Source organism: Mixophyes fleayi, chromosome 6 (genome assembly GCF_038048845.1).
Source record: "Mixophyes fleayi isolate aMixFle1 chromosome 6, aMixFle1.hap1, whole genome shotgun sequence".
NCBI classification, from domain to species: Eukaryota; Metazoa; Chordata; class Amphibia; order Anura; family Limnodynastidae; genus Mixophyes; species Mixophyes fleayi.
In genome coordinates, this window is record NC_134407.1 from 69,883,019 (window position 1) to 69,889,208 (window position 6,190).

The 6,190-nt window shown below is 42.3% G+C and overlaps 1 long non-coding RNA gene across 1 annotated transcript; it reads left to right on the forward strand.

Moving 5' to 3' along the window:
• The first annotated feature begins 1,494 nt into the window (after nucleotides 1-1,494).
• Nucleotides 1,495-2,484, forward strand: LOC142160290 (uncharacterized). The gene is made up of 3 exons (XR_012693136.1): nucleotides 1,495-2,003; nucleotides 2,091-2,171; nucleotides 2,262-2,484. It is a non-coding gene; the product is annotated as an uncharacterized LOC142160290 (long non-coding RNA).
• The last annotated feature ends 3,706 nt before the right edge of the window (nucleotides 2,485-6,190 follow it).

The following is a 6,190-nucleotide window of genomic DNA, read 5'->3' on the forward strand; positions in this document are numbered from 1 at the left end:
ACCCCTCCCCCAGTGATATCACAGCCCCCACATTCTCACCCCTTCCCCAGTGATATCACAGCCCCCACATTCTCACCCCTTCCCCAGTGATATCACAGCCCCCCACATTCTCAGTCCTCCCCCAGTGACATCACAGCCCCCACATTCTCACCCCTTCCCCAGTGATATCACAGCCCCCACATTCTCACCCCTTCCCCAGTGATATCACAGCCCCCACATTCTCACCCCTCCCCCAGTGATATCACAGTCCCCACATTCTCAGTCCTCCCCCAGTGATATCACAGCCCCCACATTCTCACCCCTTCCCCAGTGATATCACAACCCCCACATTCTCACCCCTTCCCCAGTGATATCACACCCCCCACATTCTCACCCCTTCCCCAGTGATATCACAGCCCCCACATTCTCAGTCCTCCCCCAGTGATATCACAGCCCCCACATTCTCACCCCTTCCCCAGTGATATCACAGCCCCCACATTCTCAGTCCTCCCCCAGTGATATCACAGCCCCCACATGCTCAGTCCTCCCCCAGTGATATCACAGCCCCCACATTCTCACCCCTCCCCCAGTGATATCACAGCCCCCACATTCTGACCCCTTCCCCAGTGATATCACAGCCCCCACATTCTCAGCCCTTCCCCAGTGATATCACAGCCCCCACATTCTCAGCCCTTCCCCAGTGATATCACATCCCCCACATTCTCACCCCTTCCCCAGTGATATCACAGCCCCCACATTCTCAGTCCTCCCCCAGTGATATCACAGCCCCCACATTCTCAGTCCTCCCCCAGTGATATCACAGCCCCCACATTCTCACCCCTTCCCCAGTGATATCACAGCCCCCACATTCTCACCCCTCCCCCAGTGATATCACAGCCCCCACATTCTCAGTCCTCCCCCAGTGATATCATAGCCCCCACATTCTCACCCCTCCCCAGTGATATCACAGCCCCCACATTCTCAGTCCTCCCCCAGTGATATCACAGCCCCCTCATTTTCACCCCTTCCCCAGTGATATCACAGCCCACACATTCTCAGCCCTCCCCATGTGATATCATAGCCCCCACATTCACAGGCTTGAATCTGTCCTTTGTACAAAGAAAGTCTTGAGCTTTCAGCTCTAAAGCCGGGTACACACTACAGAAATTTCAACCAACTTTTTATGCCGAGCGATTTTACATGCGATCGATGGTCCGATCGCTCGGTCCATGGACTGCCTTGTTTAGGACGATAAAGGGAAGAGCGGACGTCCCTTTAGCGACTTTTTACAGCCATGTTGTCATGAGCAATGATTTTAATTTCGTACACACTGCAGCGACATTTGCGGGAAATGTAACGAGATACCAAATACATTAGCCTAAAGGGGCAGAGCTTTGGCTATAGTTAACACCCAAAGCTGCAGAAAAAGAGAAGGCAACACTGTCTCTTCATTCATTCCTATAAAATAGAAGTTTAGAAACATACATAAAATTTAGAAAAACATTAAAGTGCAATGAATATTCCCTAATAATAAAATCCCTTCGTATGTAATGGAATGCTCCATTCTCGGCGTGCATCATCGCTGATTGGTCCACAGCAGAAACGAACGCCCATGTCTGAGTGTATAAAATGACAGAAGAACCTGTTTGGCGTCGAGGAGCATCAGAACATGGCAAGTGAGCAAGTGTCAGTGGGTGTTAAGGTTGAGGAGAAGGTGTCAGTGGGGGTTGTAGCTATGGAGATGGAGACAGAGTCAGAGATGGTGCTGGAAGGGCCAAAAAATGACAACGGCATTAAAAAAGATCAGTAGCACGTGTAGTATACCTGTTAGAAGGACTTTATTTCATTCTAGTGTCACATAAAGCAATGTAAACTAATTTGTAACCTATTTTTTTTTATGTCCGAACGAAGAATTAATGCTGAGAAGGCCTGTTTAGATACCACTGATACCACTAATGTTACACCTGTTAGCAAACAGGAAAAAATTGAAAAAGAAAAATATACTAAAGAAGTTCTACACGAAGGTATTTCAGTGAACATGTGTAAACAACTAAATGCTTTGGGCACATACCTGTACCGTTATAATAACCAAAATGGCGCCTGTTTTCCAGAATGTATGGAGGTTAAGCCCGCTATTATTGCGATTTCGCCACAGGGACCAAAATATAGAATGATGTCGAGCAGTGTGCAAGGTGAGAAAATGAGAGTATTTATGTCGTTGAATATAAATTACAGATATATAAGTTAAATGGTAAACATTTTTTTATTTCCTTGTATCGTAGATAAAGAAATCAAAGGGAATAGAAACCTAAGCGACATCAAGACCTGTTCTGCCACAAACCAGTAGCACCTTTAAAAATACTAAATGCTAAAAAAAATACTCTGCAGTACTCTGCGCTCTGATTGGTATGGGCGCGCTCACTTCTCATGCGGATCTTTTAGACAGCTGTGTGTGTAAAAATTTTTGTACCTTTTTCCTGCAATAAAAATGATGCTTGAACACTGTGTGGTTTATTCTGGGTACTTCACAATTATAAGTTAATAAAGGTTAATATAACTTTAATAGGTTATAAAGGTTAAAGTTTATAAAGAGTAAATATGAATACATTGCCAACATAGACGCAAAGGGTAATAACACACGTGCTTTATACAAGTGTAATGGTCTGCAGCCAGACAGATGCAATATCCATCAATACAAAAAACACAAGTCAGTGATGTGCGGATTCCGCACCACGTGGGACTGGGACACACATCCAAAAATTTACATACATACGCCCCCCAGGTCGAGGAAGTATCGGAGGATTGTCGTGGATCGGTCGGAAGTTTATACACACTGCACAGCGGAAACGAGATTGGAACGAAAATATTAAACGGTATGACCAACCAAATGAGGCGACAATCGTCCATTTGGGCAGACTTTCAACCATTGTGTCACTGCACACACTGACCGGACTTTTGAACGAGCGATCGTATGTCGGCTGATTGAGCCGATTATTGGACGTAAACCGTGTAGTGTGTACCCAGCTTAAGGCCTGAAGATTTTGCTGATGTCTGAGGAAAGAGTATGATTTTGCTCTTACTTGTAATATGGTGGATAGTTTGGGGAAAGAATCTTAAGTAGGTCAAATCTTCTAAATATGTTGATTGAACTGAGATGAGTCTTAGGGAACACAATAAAATAGATTGTGCCACCCTGCTGTCCAAAGTTTATTGTGTGGTTTGTCATTAATAAAGTCTGTTTGGAAATTACATTTGTATTGCTGCTTACTTTGTTTAACTTCTCTGGTGGCTGTATAGATAAGGCTGTCAGTTATTTGGAATAGAGCAGTTACATCAACAGAGGGCAGGTGCACAATATGCTTGTTTTCCTTTACATGTGCAAAGCTGCTCACATAGGGCCTCCCTTAGAGTTAGACGTAATTCAACTGGATGGTGCATGCTGTGTTACAGGGGAGGGGTCATTTTAATATGTATGAACATATTTGAAGAGAAGAACACTATCTCTAAGAGGGGTTAACAGATACCCAAGTTTCCAAAAATACTAAAACCATGCGGAGGGAGAAGCAACAGAATTGAAAACCGTACAAGAAAAAAACAAAAAACATAAGTTAGGGTGTCCCCCTTCCCTCACGAATAATATGTGGGCAATCTGGAGGGGGGAAGGGGGGTATGGGTTAGTCGCAGCATACTTCAAATAAGCTGAAAAGGAGGATGAACTAAATGGTATTCAGGGGTGGTTTGGCCTCATAATAATATATCCAAGGGGACCATGTGCCCTGGGGGCAATGAGAAGTGTGGTGTAAATGGCAGTAATGCCTTCTATACGATAGGTTAGCCAAATACTGTTAATTGTGTCAGTTAATGAAGGAACTAGCATTCTTCCAATGGGAGGCAATTGACATTTGACATTCATTTTTTAGTATGTTGCTGGGTGTTAGAAATAGGTCTAGGCAGGAAGGAGTACATCTGTTATTGACTCAATAAGATTGTGGACTTTATTCCAGGATATGTATTTTATTTCAGGTTTAAAGTACATTTTAAATAGAAGATTGTGATAGTTTATTATTAATAGTGGAATGTGCAGTCGAAGATGTATCGGCAAGGCTGCTAAAATTAATTTACTTTACTGCACAAGTGCTCAGGAAAGCAGAGCTCCAAAATGGGCAAGAATAACAAAGAAAATGTTTAAATGAACAAGTGACTTTCGTCAACATGGCGACCTCAGTAAAGAACAGAAGGCAGGGAGGCATGCTGTACACTGGGTACACAATACAGAATCTTCCTACCAATGTGTTATCTACAATGATTGTACCTACAAGTGAAGTTCAAGTCAGTCATATGTACACACTAGACACGTTTTAAACAATTTCTACACAACTAACCATCCAGCTAGCGATTTTTGTCAGGTATAACGTCTCAAAAAATTGTTATTCCGCACACACTGAAACGATATATGGGCTCCCTGCAGCAATATGCCAAATAAATTTTAAAAAAAGGACTGAACACCAGCAGCAAAAATTATCACACAAACTCAGATTCAGGAAAAGGAAATACGTCATCAGCATTTATTCTATACTGCTTCTTTGTGTAGCGTTCACAACTGCATTTATGATTTTATTATAATGGCCATAGTTGACGAACAGCAAGCTCGTGGTCTTTTGCTACTCTCTATGGAGAGAGCACAGACCTGGAGGGAAAGAATCGCACCTGTTGGACCAAAGAGTGGTTCTAGAGGAAAGTCTTTTTTTCACATATGCCTCTGGTACGAGAGATACAGGACAACAACTCTGATGACTTCAAGGATGATTGAATCCACATTCCAGGAGCTGCTCCAAATTGTCACCCCCATTATCCAGAACAAGGGCACCCATTTAAGGAGACCCATATCTGCAGAGCAGAGACTGGTTGCTACTCTGAGATTTTTGACAACTGGAAGAACACTACAATAGAAAATCCAAAAACCATAAACTTTATCTTGGGTGCTAGGAATAAGTACAAGTGCCGTGTAAAAAAATAAATAGAATTAATAAATAAATTCAAAGAGATTTCAAATGTAGCTGTTCAAAGGAAGCAATGTTAATCTTTCAACATGAATAACAACTAAAACGAAACAATGACCTGCGCAGATGACACCTACATCACATATTAAACTCTGTATAAAACACCATAAATAGTAATAAAAATAGACATGTAGGACCAATTGAACATATAAAATACACACAATTTATTAACATTAAAATAAATACTAGATGAAAACTAAAAACATCTAGACTAATGTAAATTAGCAGCAACATATAGTTATCAGCAATAGGAGAGCTTGTTTCACTGATGACCAACCAGATGAAGTGAATATTATAGTTAGTAGTAGGCTACTTCAAAAACTCTGAAGTTAATATTTGTCTTTTCTTTATCCAATAGATATAGTTCCAAATAAAGAGACATAGGGGGTGAGAATGTTCAGATTTAGCAATACATCATCATCTATTTATATAGCACCAATAATTCCGCAGCGCTGTACAGAGAACTCACATCAGTCCCTGTCCCATTAGAGCTTACAATCTAAATTCCCTAACACACACACATACCGAGAGAGACTAGGGGCAATTTAATAGCAGCCAATTAACCTACTAGTATGTTTTTGGAGTGTGGGAGGAAACCGGAGCACCCGGAGGAAACCCACGCAAACATGGAGAACATAAAAACTCCACACAGATAAGGCCATGGTTGGGAATCAAACTCATGACCCCAGTGCTGTGAGGCAGAAAAGCTAACCACGAAGCCACAGTGCTGCCCAATACAGTTCCTGGCAACAGCGGGAGGACTGAGCGTGAGTGAATCAGAATTATCTGCACACCCTCTAGAACTCAACCATGATTGCTTGCTGCCAATTTGCAATATCTTGTTGTTGAAAACTAACCCAGAGCTGGGAGCTGGATCTGTATTGGCTCAGTGGCGGTAGCCAATCCAGGTTTTCTCTGTGGTGCACACCAACATTACTGTCCGGACAGATAATTGTATAGCTACAAATCAGTTCCTCCGCATAGAAACTTGTAGCCAAGATTCAAAGTCTGCATCAGGCAGATGAAACACATCACTTTATGTATGTTTCAAGACTCCTAATCCAACCATTATTTCATGATTGTGGTGAACTTAAGTAGTGGCATTATCGGCAATTCATCTGGCTCACTTTGAAAAGCAATTTCACAATGCT